The following is a 16,842-nucleotide window of genomic DNA, read 5'->3' as shown; positions in this document are numbered from 1 at the left end:
TTTAAAAATGTTAAACACCAATTTATTAAAACAAGTGTGTCAAATAAAACCAAAAGTTATCCTGAGTTTTTTTTACCCACTACTTTGTCTCACTGATATTTCTTTGAAAACACTACTTTCTTGGAGTAAGGAAGAACACCATCCCTTTAATAGATCCCTATCCTTGAACCATCAGTCACCTTACCTTGGTAGCCCCTTAACTTCAACACTCACGCCACGCCGGTTGCTAAGCCTTTATGGAGTCTAGTTACTTACTCTTCACTTATTTGATCTTTCCTGTCCACTCCTTTTGCTACCATTAAGCTTTAGGTATAAATTAATTTTTATATAAGATTATTAAAGCAACAAGTGCTACTGATATTACTATCAATTATTTAAAAAATACCATGTGCCAAGAAGCACAGAAGTCATTTACCTATTTCATTTTATTACTTTCAATAGTCAGTGAAGCAGGTACTATTATTACCTTACATTAAAGATGAAGAAAGTGAGATTGAGAGCACTTAAGTAACCTGCCCAAAGTCACAAACATTTAAAGTAAGCCTCCAATTCCTTTTCTATGAAGACAGAAGCAGAACACCTTTATCTTCCAATCTTTCCTTCTATTCCTAATAATTTTTCTCTTTGTAAACATGGTTTTGATAAATTTTAAATCAAAATGTGCAACTACTTCCTTGCTTGGTGAATCAGTGTGCTGCACACAAACACCAACAGTACCACACTCTCTAAAATCCCTTTAGAAACAGGTGTTAGGGATCCTTTTTAGTATTTTAATTAATGGGATTTAAGGCAAAAAAAAAAAAAATTCATGTGCCTTTCAGAGATGTAGTAAAAAATAAATTTATTCTTGTGATTTAGTGTTTATAAAAAGTTTTGGGAGGGAAAAAAGTCACAAGAAAAATTTTGGTCAGTCCCTTCTTGCCAAAGCCCAAGACCTTAATGCCAAACCAAAATTCACAAGGTACAAAATAACTAACCATATAGAGAAATCAATCCTTGGAATGTTGACTTGTACTTAAAGAAGACAATGTCAGAAGTAAATTTGCATCACAAATTTATCCAGCTTACAATTTTGTCCTGTTAACATATCTTTGTTCTATAACTCTCTATAAATTTTGGCCTTCGTAGACATGAAATATACAAACAACCTTAACTATACTTGAGATCAGACCAAAAAAAAAGACCTCTAAAGCAAAACTGAAAACTAGAAACTGCCTCAAAGTTAGTGAATTGGTGAGGTCAATAAATTGAAATTATAAACTGTTATTGAGAATCTCTAGATAACACAATCTCTGATTTTTAAAAGGTCATTCATTCAACAAAATATAGGTAGTGTTTTGATTCTTAATATGTTGAAGAAATCACTTATGTTTGTGCCAACAAAATCATAAAATAGCCATTTAATTCTAAGCAACTCTGCAGGCAGGACTGGGATCCAGTTGCAGCGTTATGATTTACCAGCCACCTCAACCTCAGCATATGCCATGTATGACCTGAGACTTAGTTTTCCCACATCTGCAAAGATAACAATGACAACCCTGACTCTACCAATATGTTGTTATAAAAATCAAATGAGAATATAGGTGGGATCTAAAAATATAAAGTTAGGTTTTCTGAACTACATATTCCTTGGTTTTCTCCACATTTGAAATTGTCAAATATGAATAAAAGGCTTGAAGTCAACACTCCTATAATTTCTGCCATACATACATGCTTCATTTGTCTACATCTAGAAAACTTGCTTTTTCTGTTTTATTAAAACTTTGGAGATACTCAAGGACTGTTACTCAAGAACTGCATGCCTATTAAAATGATTTAAACTAGACAAAATTACTAAGTGGAATTAGTACAATAATCAGTACTGAGTCAGCGATTATTAAAGATATGATTTTTACTTTTGACATCTTCAGCCACAGAAATTGCATTTATCCAAAGCCAAAACCAAAAACCTAAAAGAATTGGGTGAATGATGTGGTGTTTCAATGAAAATCAGTATTATAAAACTAGTATAAATCCTATACCCTACTTCTTCGGACTACAGGTATCCATTTCCATCAGATGGTCAGTGTGGGAAACACTGAGAGCAATTTTGCCAGAAACTAAAAGAGTTGTGAGCTAGTAGATTTATTTTCCTAAATGAAAACCTATGCCACTCACTGAAAAATGCAGTCCTAAAACATCTATTTGCCCAAAAGGTGACATAATCAAGCAAATCCGGAGTAATCAAACTGTCCATGAATACTGGCAACAGAATGAGAGAATGTCAAATAAACCTAAACTGATATTATTAAAATAGTTACTAAATTTAGTATGGCTCATAATTCAATATACAACTAAATAGTCTATGCCTTCATAAAGTGGTGAGGAAGGGGAGAGGAAAAGGGGAGGACAACTGAGAATTTTACTATTTTTAATTGAAATTACATAATTAAACAACTAAAGAAAAGAAAAAATTCTTTACAAGAAACTTTATCATCAAGTTCATTGAGACATAAATGTTTTTAGGCTTAGATTATCCAGGAAAAGTCTTGGTTTTGCCATTAGAAAGAAAATTTAGAATGGTAGAAAGTATTTATTTAATTGCCAGCTTCTCTGTGGGTTTAAGTAATCCTTTGGTTCTAATACAACTTTCACTTATCCTTCTAGTTTTAAGTCTGAGACCATTCTAATGTCAGTGGTCAGACACTTGCAGTTTCAAAATATAACTGGACATTTGGACAATAGCAACTATTGTAGCACCTCACTAACCCAGAAAGTCTGCTTGAGTTGGCTTACACTGCCCTCTACAGCCTTGAGTCATTTCTTCTGAAAAATAAATCTGCATTTTTTTAACGTGGAAGTACGGCACAGAATAAGGGGTCAAGAGATATTATTCAGCATTCGGTTTCATCTCTAAATCACATTGATAATGGTGAAGTGAAAGCTGGATTTTTAAATATTGTTACACGCCTTTTACCCATTTTTATTCATTAACCTCCCAATGAGGAACTTCCTTTATTTCATTTCAGTAAATAACTGAGTGATTATTATGTATGACACTGTGCTAGATGTTAGAAGTACCAAAATATATGACATAATCCTTTATCTTTCATAATTTCCAAAAGCACCCTAAACTTTAATAATTAAAAATATATATGTACTTGAAATCACATTTCTTTAAAGATCAATGCGAAGCTGCTAGATTGCAAAGGAAAGTAAAATAACTTGTACCTAAATATAACTTAACACAATGCTATCTTGAAGTAAGAGAATGCTGGTTTTAATTCTGGAGTCCTGTAATAGCTGTGTTATCATGGCTAAGTTACTAACCTTTCTGGATCTCAATTTTCTCATTTATAAAATGAGGATTTTTATAATATTTGCCACTAGTTTTAGGGAAGAATATGTGATATAACCCTTGAAACCATACTGCCTTATAATAGTGAGTGTTCAATAAATAATAATCATTCAATTATTTTTATTGCCCATGTATATTTTCCAAGCCCAAAATGGAGACACATAGTCTGAAAAATGTTAGTGTACTTATGAAGACAATGAGAAAGATTTTATATTAGGACTGTCTCCAAAAAACAAAACTGTGTATGTCTTCTAAAATCTACTGAAAACACTTAAAAACACTGTAATTATGTTTAATCTAGGTTTCATCTTTAAAGCCTACATATTTTCACAAATATTTTATTTTTGTACCTCAAGAAAATTCGAGTTTATAACTCAATGAGATACCAGATGATTTCATTAAACCTTCAATATTTTTAATCTTCATAAACATAACTTATTTGATTCTTTTGTTATTTTGACTTAATCTATGTACATATTAAAGGATCGTAATTGTGAAAAGTTGAAAATAGTTGCATTAATGTAGGATAATTATTGTGAACATGATCTTATTCTACTGATAAAGGCATAAGATTGAATATAGTATTTTCATTGTTTTTACTGGATTATTACTGTTTATACTTAATGGGATAACATTAAGAGTTAGTATATGAATTGCAAATTTACTTAAAATTTTTAAATAACCCAGAAAACAAATGTGTTGGTACACTAGTAGTAAAGGTACTGACTTCTTTTGAAGTGAAAATTAACAAATAGGGTGGCTCATGACATCACTTAATGGAATTTGTTTGGTGTTGTTTTATATTATTTAAAATGGGCCTCTTAATATAGCAGAGGTAAATCAGTATATTTTCAGAAAAAGATTGGTCTTTCCTAGTCATACTTCAATAGCTATAATAATCTTTTATTTGAATGGTTGATAATTTAAATGTTACTTTCTAAAATCAGCCTGTTTATATTTATATATTAAACACTGAAATAATTATACCATATGGATGGTAATTTTAACCTTTTTAAAAGAGAATTTGTAAATGTACTAATGATGAGAGAAGGCTGAGAAGAAAGGAGGTAACACATTGAGAGTTTACTTGTAATTATAAAATATTTAGATATAAATACAAACATGCAATTACTTTTAACACATAACAATCACCAATCCATTTCAGGCATTTTTTGGCTTCTCTGAAGAATAACAATCCCGGTAAATTAGCCCTTAGATAGGTACCAATTGTCTCAAGACAATGAATTAAGTACATTTTAGGTTTTGCTCTTATTTTTAAAAATATATGATTGCCACAAATCCTTTCACTAGGAATTTTTGAGAAGTAAAGAAAGGACCATCAGTTCCACAAAATTCAGGAGACGCAGAGTTTTAGAAGTGGTCACCAGCACACAGTGATTCGGTTCCAGAATAACTATACCATCTTAAGAAGGTAGTATACTTTCTGGGTAATATCTATCTCCAGTCTCTTAGTCTAACATGATATAATTTCCTGTAACCTTTATTTATCCTTCATATTATGTTGCTAAATTATTTCTTCACAAAGGAAGTACATTACCCTTTCAGAAAAAGTAAATGCCCAACAAAAGTCTAGAAAGTAGAAATAAAAAGAGGGTAACAGGAAAAAAAAATAGTTTTAAGTCACAATAAATAAATGCACCTATTCAGAGATACGTTCAGGCTAAATTTAAAAAAATAAAATGTAAAATCTAGTTACATTCATACCCATAAAAGACACACCTAAAACAAAATGACATACGAAGGTTTGAAATTCATGAATGTGGTCTACGGCCATGCCATCCTGAACACACCCGCTCCCATCTGATCTCGGAAGCTAAGCAGGGTTGGGCCTGGTTAGTACCTGGATGGGAGACCACCTAGGAAGACCAGGTGTGGTATTTTAATTTAAAAATTAAAATAAAAATAAATAAATAAACAAAATTCATGGATGTGAAACTATACAACAGGCAAATGGAAAGAGAAAGTATGCATAGCAATAGTGACAAAAAGACAAAAAAGAAATCAAAGAGAAAATCATTAAAAGGGATAAAGAAATATTTAAGTTGTCAAAAAAAATAATCTTCCTAGAGTGAATAATAATCACTGATTCTTATACATTTAACAAGAAGTTTGGAAATACATAAACAAAAAAATTCAAAAAACAGAAACTAACCACCACAACCACACTAGTAAACTCTAAAACACCTCTCTCAGAAAATAACAGGAAAATTAAAGCAAGATAAATAATATGATGAAGGATAGGAATAACACATTTTAAAAAACATATAATGTTAACCTAGCAGATGTAAATATGTACATTCTAGACTCCATATTAAAAGAAATCACATTCTTTTCAAACATATGTGAAATACTGAGATTGATCACACAACAGACTACAAAGGAACTATTTACACATTCCTAAATATTACTATTCTTCAGGCCACATTCACCTAAATACAGTAACATAAATAATCAAAAATAAAATGATAGCCCCAAAAGAATTTTAACTTAATTTCTAAGTAACGTATTGGCTAAAAAGTAAATCAAAGTGCAATTTTTAAATAATTCAAACTGGCAATGACCTACTATATAAGAAGCATGTGAGACATCAAAATGGCACTAACAGGAAAAGTGCAACAAATGACATTTTGGAGAATAAAAGTTTGAAAATAAATGAATTATTTCAAAACAAGCACTAAAAAGAAAAAAAAAGAATTAATTAGGATAAAATAATTTAATAAACATGAGAATATGTGAAATGTACAGCTTCCTAACAAAATATAAATTATCAAAACTTACCAAAGCAAGCAGAAAACTAAACAACACAATAACCAAAGTTAAAAACAAAAAAAAGAAAATTAAAGCAGATGCCAAAGACCTACATCCTCAAAACAGGCACTATAAAACTGAGGCAGTTTTATAAGAGTTCTAATAAACATTCAGAATAAATAATTTTTACTTGAAGCAAACTATTCAAAAGCATAGAAAGGTATGAGGAACTACATAAGCTAAGGCTCAACTTAACCCCATGCTAGAGCCAGGTAAAAATAGCGAAGAAAAAAAATTATTGACAATTCACACTTCAGCATAGATGTAAAATTCTTGAGTAAAACTTTTTAAAAAATAAAACAGTATGAAAAAAAGTAACATCAAGTAAAGTTTATCTCAGAAACTCATCCTTATCAACGCAATTCACTATATTGACAGGGTAAAAGAAAATGACACCATCAATTCAACAAACTAGTTTACTACACATTCATGGATCAAATTTCTTAGCTAAGGATAGGAGAGTTTCTTTAACCTGATAAAGAGGATTAGTAGTAAAATGAATATTAGATGCATTAAAACATGTAAAAATATATACACTATCACTAGGAGTATAATCAATACTACATCAGAACAAAAGAAGAAAAATAAAAAAGTTAAAAGACTGGACAAGGTAACAGAACTATCATTAGTTAAATATGATTTAATTTTCCAGAAGAAAATATTTAAGAGAATCAAATGACAAACTAGTGAAACTAGTAAGAGAGGTATTATAAAGCTATATAATTCGATCCATTATTTCCACAGAAACTGGAAAAAATACATCAATAAAATGCAATATGTAAATTCAAAAACCAACCCAAAATATTTGTACATTATAAAAGCATTTCCGATTAAAAAAAACACACACTAATCCACAGATGGGCTGGAACAGGCTGCCCCTTCGTGTGGGGTGGGGTGGGGGGTGGGTATGAAGAAATGGGAGAGAGTAAAAATATTCATCTCTACCCCATGACATTAACAATGAATTGCAGATAGTTTTTTGTTTTGTTTTGTTTTGTTTTTTTAAGATTTAAACATGAGAATCAAACAGATACACGTATAAGAGAATATACAAGGGAGTATACCAATGACAATGGGGTAAGAAAGGCCTTAAAGTACAAAACGAAAAGACAAGAAGAAAAAGATTAATAAAAACAGACAATATCCCCATGAGAAATGACACTATTAACAAAGTTAAAAATAAACTGTGAGATTTACTGTAAATATTAATACATGTTAGACAAAGGAATATATGGACTATATATGTAAAGCTCATTCAAAATCAATACCAAGAAAAAGAGGAAAGCCTAACAGCAAAACGGGCAAAGGATATACACTCCATGTTCTGTATCCATGGGTTCCACATCAATGACATCCAGGAGTTCAACCAAGCACAGCTCAAAAATATTTTTTTTAATGTTATATTGTTGCTGATGTGTACTGTGTAGTTAGGCCTATGATGGCTGTTTCTGTACTGAACATGTACAGATTTTTTTTTTGTTATTTATCCCTAAACAATAGTGTAACAACTATTTACATAGCATTTACATTATATCAGGTATTATAATATAAGTAATCTAGAAATTATTTACCTATAGGGAGGATATGCATAGGTGATATGTAAATACTATGCCATTTTATATAAGAGACTTGGGCATCTAAGGATTTTGGTATTCTCAGGGGTCCTGGAGCCAAGGGAGAAATGTATAAGCAGGTAATTAAAAAAAAAAAAAAATTGGCTAACGAACAAATGAAAGTATGCTCTGTTTCATGGAAAATTTAAATTAAAACAAGATGATTTTCATAAATCAGACTGGAAAAAATTAAAAGTTTGATAATATCAAGTCTGGTAAAGGTATAGAAAAATAGTGACTATGCTCTGCTTTTTCAATGAAAAAATATATATGTAAGTAAATGCACTGAAAGAGTTCTAACAAAGACACATCTAACTGATAACGTAGCTAATCTGGGGAGTTTGTGGAACAGGAAGCAAAACACTAAGATTGGGAACAGAATCGAAAAGAAATTTCTATCTTTTATTCATTCAACATTCATTCACAAATATTTATTTAGTGTTTAATATATGCCAGGCTTTGTTATATGCACTGTATATATGGAGCAAACAAAACAGAGGAAGGACTCTCGTTTTTATTAAGCTTCCTTTTCTACAAAGAAAAAGGCAGGCTCTAAACATGTAAGCCAGCAAATAATTAAAATACTATTTATTTTAAATTAACTTCAAAAATCAGTAAATACTAGGAAAAATAAAACAGGATTGTATTTATCCTGAAATATATTGGTCTTGGACAAAGAAAAATGTATTCATGCATTACCTGTGAAATAGAAACAGTAATTTTCTAAACTTTATCTTCTGTATAATAGTTTATACTTAAGAAATTTATGTACATAATATTTAAACTTTGAAATGCCCAGATAAATATTCCTAAAAGGCCAAATACAGCAATGAATGACCAGAAAATGGGTTTAATACAAGAAACAGATTTCTGGTGATATGCCTATATATCCACTGTGGCACCAAGTGGAGGGTAGTGCCTTGTGTCTGTTCCTCAGAAATGAAGCTAAAAAGCCATACCGAGCTTCAGGAGGCGGTGAGTAAGCTACACGGGTCTTGAGAAAGAGGCAGCGGAAAGAGGCAGCGGAGGGCCCCTGAGGCCAAACTCAGGTACTAACTGGGCAAAGGATGTCCCTCCATTAACAACCTGCCACTCCTTCCCTCCCACACTGACTCACCACCCACCCTCAACACACACTGTTGTGTAAAGTTCCTTCCACACAAGCAAGGAGAAGAGCTGCAGAGCCCAAGGCTGTGGAGTTGACAGGACTTCTAAACCAAAGAACCTTAGGTGGATGGTAAGATAACTTTCAGGTTTTCAGGTCAAAAACAGATGTCAGTCTAAGTCCTAAATATTTGCAAAATACCACGCATAAAAATGTCCCCCATATTTTGAAGGGAAAAAAAGACTTTTGGCTGCTATGGTCTTGTGGTTCATTTGATAAGAAAAGAAAACCTCAAATATTGGTACTTTGGAAGTTATATTCTATTTGATTAAAATATTTTGTAGAAATGGTAACTCATTTCTTTTTGGGTCACCCACCAGTCCTTTCAGTAGAAATATAAATGTGAATAGTATTCTTTCTGGCTTAGAACTTTTCTCTTATTTTCATTCTAAAATCTGAAATGTATAAACACAGATTTATAAATCTAGTTAAACAAGAAGCAGTTTCCAAAATAAAAAAAGCTCCTCTACTTTTTAATTTATCATTAATATTTGTCAAAAGTATACTCACATATATATTTTACATATTATTTAATTTGTTAAAAATTCTATTCCATTTAGTTAACCTGAAAAAAATAAAGGAATTATATGAAATGTGATATTCGAAGATTCTTAATTAATTATACGGGACAACTACAAACATTAAAACATAGCCCATTAAATAAACCCTGCATTTGTCTAAAGCAACGACAGACTCTAAAGAACCATTATTCTTTTAGGATACTCATGTCCACATCTGCCTACTACAAAACACATGTTCAAGGCATGAACATCTAAGAAAAGCGAAACTTCCCTTAAAACAAGTGTGTTTATTTGAACACACATTTTCAGAACCAAATCAACAAGTGTTTTACAGGTTCACACTCATAAGGGATCATATGTGTGTTTATTTGAATGTAATCTCATTGAAATAAACACAGCTGCGTTTATTTCAACGTGTGAGACTCAAGATCTACACATGTTTGTGCAAGAATGAATCATGAAACCATTGCTTGGTGCATGGAAATGTGACTAGGAAATAGCACACAGCACAATCACTTCTTTAAACACATCACTGAGAATTAAATCTATAGCTAAAAAATATTTCAAGAAAAGGGACAATTCAATATGCCCAAAACACACTCACAAATATCAATATATACTGTCAAGCATTAAAGTATTTCCTTTATATTTCATTTGAAAAAATTAACAAAAAAAAGAAAACAATGATAAATAACAACTATGTGTGAACCCACCACCAAAATTTAACATTTTGTAAGTACAGTTGACCCTTGAACACCAGGGACTTAAATGTACGGGTTCGCTTACAGGTCAGTTTCTTCAATAAATACTGTGAATGTATTTTCTCTTAATATTTTCTTAAAATTATTTTCTTTTCTCTAGCTTACTTTATTGTAAGAATATGGTGTATAATACATGAAACATACAAAATATATGTTAATCAATTGTTTTATCTTATTGGTAAGATAAGTAGGCTATATTAGTAGTGAGTTTTAAGGGAGTCAAAAGTTATATGCAAATTTTTGACTGCAGAGGAGATGGGGGTTAGCACCCATAACCCAAGTGTTGTTCAAGGGTCAATTGCATATATTTCAGATTTTTTTTTAAAAATTGAAACACAATGTAAATAAAATTGACATCCTCCCATTTTTTTTCTCCGTGGTCCCATTCATCTTCATCCCTTCGTCCTCAGTGGTAGACATTGTCATAAATTTGAGCTAAACAATGCATACCATTGTTTTGGATGTTTTCTAAAACATGGAAGATATAAAGTAAAAACTATTCTGTGATTTGGTTTTTGTCTGACAACACTGTTTTTGATATTAATCCATACTAATTCACTTCATTCATTTGCACTGGTTCACATTCCTTCCATCATGATGAATACACCATAATGCAACCGTTTCTCTACTGGTGGCCAATGATACATTTCCAGTTTTCCCCATCACAAATCAATTCTGCTATGAATGCCCTTGTATGTGTGCCCTTGTGCAGATGCTTGACAGTTTCTCTAGGGTATAACTAGATGGAGAATTACAATATTTCTCAACTTTTGCTAGATATTGACAAATTTCTCCCTTGGTTAAGTGGTTGTGTTAAATTGTACTTTGATTTAGAATGGGTTCCACATAACCAGGACAAACTGTCCCAAGTATAGTGTTCAGGGAATTGGTTTCTAAAATGGCAAAATTTCATTTATTCCACAAGTTACCACACCTAAGATACAGACTATGCAGACTTTCACATTCTTGCTTGATCCACTCAGGTAGTTAGTAGAGTGGTTCTCAATCAGAGGTGATTTTGTCCCTGGGAGACATTTTGATCGTCATGACTAGGAGAATGGTATCAGCATCTCGTGGTTTAGAGGCCAGGGCTATTTCACTATTCCCTGTATTGCCTTTTGAAGAACAGAATGCCCACCTAGTTTGTTCCAGCATAAATTCATTTTCACTCCATGGCCAAATATAAATTCCAGAAACTTCTGGCCTATGAAATCATTCTTTAGATAATAAGCAGTGACACCAAGTGGAAGTGTTTTCTGATATCACAAACAGTTCGACTCAGAATAAAGAAAATGAGCTATAGCATATAATGACCTTCTATAGTTCCATTAATCAAAGTATTAATAACATCTCTTTCTGAAGTAACTGACTATACATATCTAAACAGAAAGAACTGGAAAAACAACTAAATCTGAGTTTTGTGAATTATCAGAAAGAAATCTTACCTAATTTCCTAGTTGACTTAGTATCTTGGCCAACATTTTTGCCTTTTCTTTTATTTATAAATCTAAGCTACAGCAAGAGAGAAAGATTTTTAAGCTGGACTATTTAATTACCTCTTTTGGAAAAAAAATAAGACAGAAGATAAAAAGATACTATCTAGAAATTGCTGAAAAAACACATTTACTTTTGACTGAGAAGATTTTTGAGGATTTTCTTTTCGTTTTTCCAATTATATTCCCTATCCTGAATCAGAAAGCAGTAAGAGATTTAACTTTCTCTCAATTTAATATGCAAAATGTAACTTCGTTATTCATTTGGAAGCCAGGTGTGTCAATGTATTAAAAAAACTGAATAAGAAATTAAAAGACCAAGAATTTTATTCCTAATACTGACTCTCTCTTATTATTGCCATCCTTGGCAATTTTATTATCAGATCTTGTGGCTTTCGATAATTGCCTCTACAATAAAATCTTATAAAATCTACATATCCATCCCTGAGCCTGAGTTCAGCATTTCTAGCTACTTGCTTGACATCTCCACATGGCATGCCCTTTACCAAATTCCACACTCTGGAACCTGTGCTCCCAACCTGAACTGCACTTTTTATGAACACTCTCAAACACACTCCACCACTGAAGCTCCATCCATGTGCGAAAGGACCAGCACTCTCTTAGGCAACACACTCCACCACTGAAGCTCCGTCCATGTGCTAAAGGACCAGCACTCTCTTAGGCAGGTAGCTTCTACAATGGCTTGCTCACCTGTATTCCCCCAACTCCCTGTACTGCTTCATCTGTAGTATCTTTTCTATCCATTTCTTCTTATCCAATTTAACTGCCACAGACAAGAGCAGGTCTTAGTTTATCATGTACACTGATTGCTTCCAGACTTGTCTCCCTTCTGCTTATCCCCAGTTTTTCCTCCTAAAATTCACCCTACACATCTGTTGTCATATTAATCTACAGTACAGTTCTGACTACATCTCTTCCCAGACTAAAAATCTTCACTTGTTTGGCATCTAAGGATATCCATGACCTAGCTTACTTTATTGTAAGAAGTGTTGAATGACTTTTCTCCCAGAAACTCTTTAATAAGCCTAATCTTAGCCAAACAGAATAAACTAGCTTTCTATATACAAATCCACACTTGAATGCCATTGTGCCTTTTCTCAGGCTATTCCTTCTACCTAGAAAGCCTCTCACATAAATTGTACATGTCCAGATCTTCTCCTACATCAAGGCATAATAATCAAATGACACCCCTTTCATGAAGGCTTCTGTTTTCCTCAGTCAGAAGCAGCTCTCTCCTCTAAAATGTCTCTTGTTCATTTATGCCCATGTTGTTATTGCTACTGGTGTTCTGACCACAGGAGACAGTATAGCTAATAGTTAGGAAGATGGACTCTGGAGCCAGACTGCCATAGTTCAAATCCAACTACCAGCTGTGGGACTCTGAGCTAGTTACCTAACTTCCCTGTACCTAAGTGTAGTGGATGCTGGGATGTCCCACCCAGATCCCCTTTAAGCCAGCATACCCACTGCCCAGCTGGAGTGCTGTACACTCACAATTGCACAAGAGCTACCTTTTGAGAGATTCCTGGAAATTATATCTTTCCCTTTCAGTCCTCCAAGGCAGTGCCGCCCACTCTCGCCCAATGCCTGATGATCAAAGTGGCCCCCTTTGTTACCATTCACGCTCTAAAACTCCTTGAAGGATCCCACTGAGGCTAGATTTTTAAGCAAAACCCACATCTTTACCTGGTTTCTTCCTAAGTGCTTCTCAAGTTTTAATATCAATCGGAATCACCTGAGAGATTAGTTAAACAACAGGCTGCTGTCCAACTCACCCAAGTTTCCGATTCAGGGTTCCTGAGTGAGACCTGTGAAAATGTATTTCTAACAGGTGATGTTAACACTGCTGGTCCAGGGGCCAGTGCCCTCCCCCATCCTGCTTCCTTCCTTTCTCAGGTTCTTTCTGATCCCTCCCTCAATAAATCACCAGCACAAGAATCTGCATCTCAGACTCTGTTTCTAGGGAACCCAATCTAAAACACACAGCTTCTGAATGTATAAAACAGGCATATTATTAATTAACTCAAATGATTACTGTAAATATAAAATCAGATAATATATTAAATAAGCTTAGAATAGTAACTAGCACATAAAAAGCTCTTAACAAGTATTAGTTACCATCGTCGGCTCCCCTAATACTACTGAACATTTATTGAGCAGAGGGTCTATCCCTTAGCCAACTCTGTATCGTCTATATTACCTAACACCAATACCTACAATTAAAATCAATCTAGTGGGCTTAATGTATTGTGCATTGCACTAGATATACTAACTAAAATTTGGTCTCTACTGACAGGAAGCTTTAATATCTACTCTGAAAGAATCTGGAGGAAAACAGAGGTACAACACTTATAGTTGCAGGCAAAGTTCATGAAAGAATTCAAGAAATGGGAATAAAAAGCTGGGAGTGCGTCATCAGTGGAATTCCTGGAGGGTGACGACTGCAAAGGAAAGTGTCAAATGTTATCCTGGAAAGGATGTTAAGGGAACTAAATGGTAGACCACGTACATGTGAATAAGGCCTTACGACAAAATAGATTATCAGGAAAAACAATGAATGTGAATAAAACTTAGATTTCCTGATCACGAATCTATTGTTTAATTTAATAAACTATTCACAATTAGAGCAGCAGAAATTTTGGGGTGTTTAGGTGAATGGTGGGCATTAACCAACTTCTCTAATTAATGTTGGGCTTTAACTAAATAAAGTCCAATAACATGTCTAGCCATTTTGCACAGCTATCTTGATGAAACCCACAACTCTCAAAATGGAATAATCATGCTATAGCCCCTGCCACCATCCCTGGAGAATGCATAGAGTGGTATAACAAGTAAAGGCATAAAATTAAGTAAATATCAATTTTCTTGATAAAAATAGTTTCAAATACTACTGTTAAAACATGTAGGCATATTCTTGATAGATGTGTGGATTACACCAGTGTATGCTTTTTATTAACACTCATCAAACATCATACTTAAGATCTACGCATTTCACTGTAATTTTTTTTAAAGTATATATTATGGGATAGAATATAATATTCAAATAGATTTTTGAGATAAAGCATTCAAAAAATGTCAACAAATATGAGCTTCTGGTAGCACAATTTGGTCTATAATCCCTGACTTCATAAGAATATGACTATTTTTATCTACAATTCAGGAATTTTAGAAGAAAATTTTGAGACGTGGAGCACGAAGAAAACCAAACATTCCTCTGATTCTGACTTCCATGTTTAAGAGAAAGCTCCATAATCTAACCAAATGCTTGGTTCCTTAAAGTTTTCCAACATCTTCACTGGTTATTTTATATAAATTGAGTCTTTTCTGGCAATTTAAATGGGTGACCTGGTAGGATTACTACTTAAGACTGGTCTGTACCTTAAAACATTCTTCCTAAAGCAAACTCTTCAAAAGAAATACCAGAAAAATCACAACCACAGTAGCCCCAGTGGGACAGCCCTGCTGGTTCTGTTAATTAAAAGAATAACTGCAGAAAGTTACCAGATACCTGTAAAGCTGTTAAACACCCAGCATTTACATGTAATACTCCCTAACAGGGAGAAGGGCTCTGAAAGTTTGTTCAGCAAAATGGTCTGGATCAAGACCAGCCTCTAAAACAGCATCTAATCCAAAAAATAAATACACATACACAAAATTATGAACATGAAATGAACAATTTTTTATATAATAATAAGCACATCAATCTTTTCAATAAACGTCTACTGAATCAGAGTTGAATAGGCAGTGGATTCTATTAACCAATAATTTTCTAAAATGAAAAGCAAAGTCATATCTTGAAGAAACTTGGCAGGATAGCAACAAAGAGTGATATAACACCAAAGCATGTGAGCAACAGAGCTGAGCAGGCCCTGACCCAACCAGGACAGTACTGGATCTGACAGTAGAGACAAGGGCTTGTTGTGGAAGGACATGGCTTGTTCCTCTGACATCAACTTAACAAGATTATGGACAAGCTCCAAAACCTCTTACTTGCTATAAAGCCCCATTATTTTTCTACCATAAATTTATATGTTATATTTTTGCAGAAATGCCTGTTTTCTCTTTTTATCTTCTCTGGGGACAATAGTTTGTAACATTTTTTGCCCTATGTTTAAGATAGGAATGCATAAGGGAAGGGGACATATTTGTCTAGAAATTTTTAGGACTATTATAAATTATTACTCATTCAAATTCATGAGAATTTGAGTCAATAATCCTTTGCTGGATCCATGATTTCAAAGACTTAACCAGAGATGCTCTGAGCATTCAAAAAGAGAGCCTCCTTCAATGACAGCAATCCATCCCAGCAGTGTTTCAGATGCCCTTCCTTGGGACTTTAACCTTCTTTCTAATCTAGAGATGCATGTTGTATTTCCGAAAGATGAACATCACATTCTTAAATATGAGTGGGATAGTATTTTGGGTTCAGTTTCTGCTTTTTGATGAATAATTTTTTGTAGGACTTCTATCATTATAGCAGAGATGTGATCGCAGTAGTCAATGTCTTCTTGAAAAAGTTAACAAGCAGTCTCAGTCTCCAAGCTTTTTCCAGATTCTTTAAAGAAGAACCTAAGTTGTGTAGATTATTTCGACCTTTTTACATCACTTTTCTTGTGCTGAAGTGCTCCTGGAAATCTGTAAATTCCTTTGTGAGCTGGGAATATCTAAAACCTTAAACCAAGGGGCAAACACAAGAAAAGTATGCCAACTATATTACAGATGACTCTTGAACAACAGGAATTTGAACTGCATGAATCCACCACTTACATGAGAAATCTTTTCAACAAATATACAGTTGGCTCTCTGTATTTCTGGGTGTCACATTCTCTAATTCAACCAACTGGGGACTGAAAACATTTTTGGTCCACAGCTGGGAATCTGTGGATGCAAAGAGCCAACTGTATGCATTGTTCTATGTTATTTTATATAAGGGACTTGAGCACTCTCGATTTTGGAATCTATGGGGGGTCCAGGAAACAATTCTCTCTGGAACAATTCTCCTTCTGGCTATTATTCTCTTGTCTTCACCTCAGCTTCTAAAATGCAGCTTCTAAAATTCCAAAGTCTCTCCCCATTCATGCTACCCTTATAGGCACAACACT

General features: G+C 33.4%; 1 protein-coding gene and 1 pseudogene across 6 annotated transcripts in view; one reads left to right on the top strand and one right to left on the bottom strand.

The window, feature by feature from the left end:
• Nucleotides 1-16,842, bottom strand: part of BBX (BBX high mobility group box domain containing) — a 245,057-nt gene that overhangs the window by 199,942 nt on the left and 28,273 nt on the right. The window lies entirely within an intron of this gene.
• Nucleotides 5,121-5,239, top strand: LOC120598232 (uncharacterized; annotated as a pseudogene).

This window comes from Pteropus medius, unplaced genomic scaffold (assembly GCF_902729225.1).
Source record: "Pteropus medius unplaced genomic scaffold, Ma_sr-lr_union100, whole genome shotgun sequence".
Lineage (NCBI taxonomy): Eukaryota > Metazoa > Chordata > Mammalia > Chiroptera > Pteropodidae > Pteropus > Pteropus medius.
Note: the sequence above shows the minus strand (reverse complement) of the source record. Positions and strands in the feature narration are given on the sequence as shown.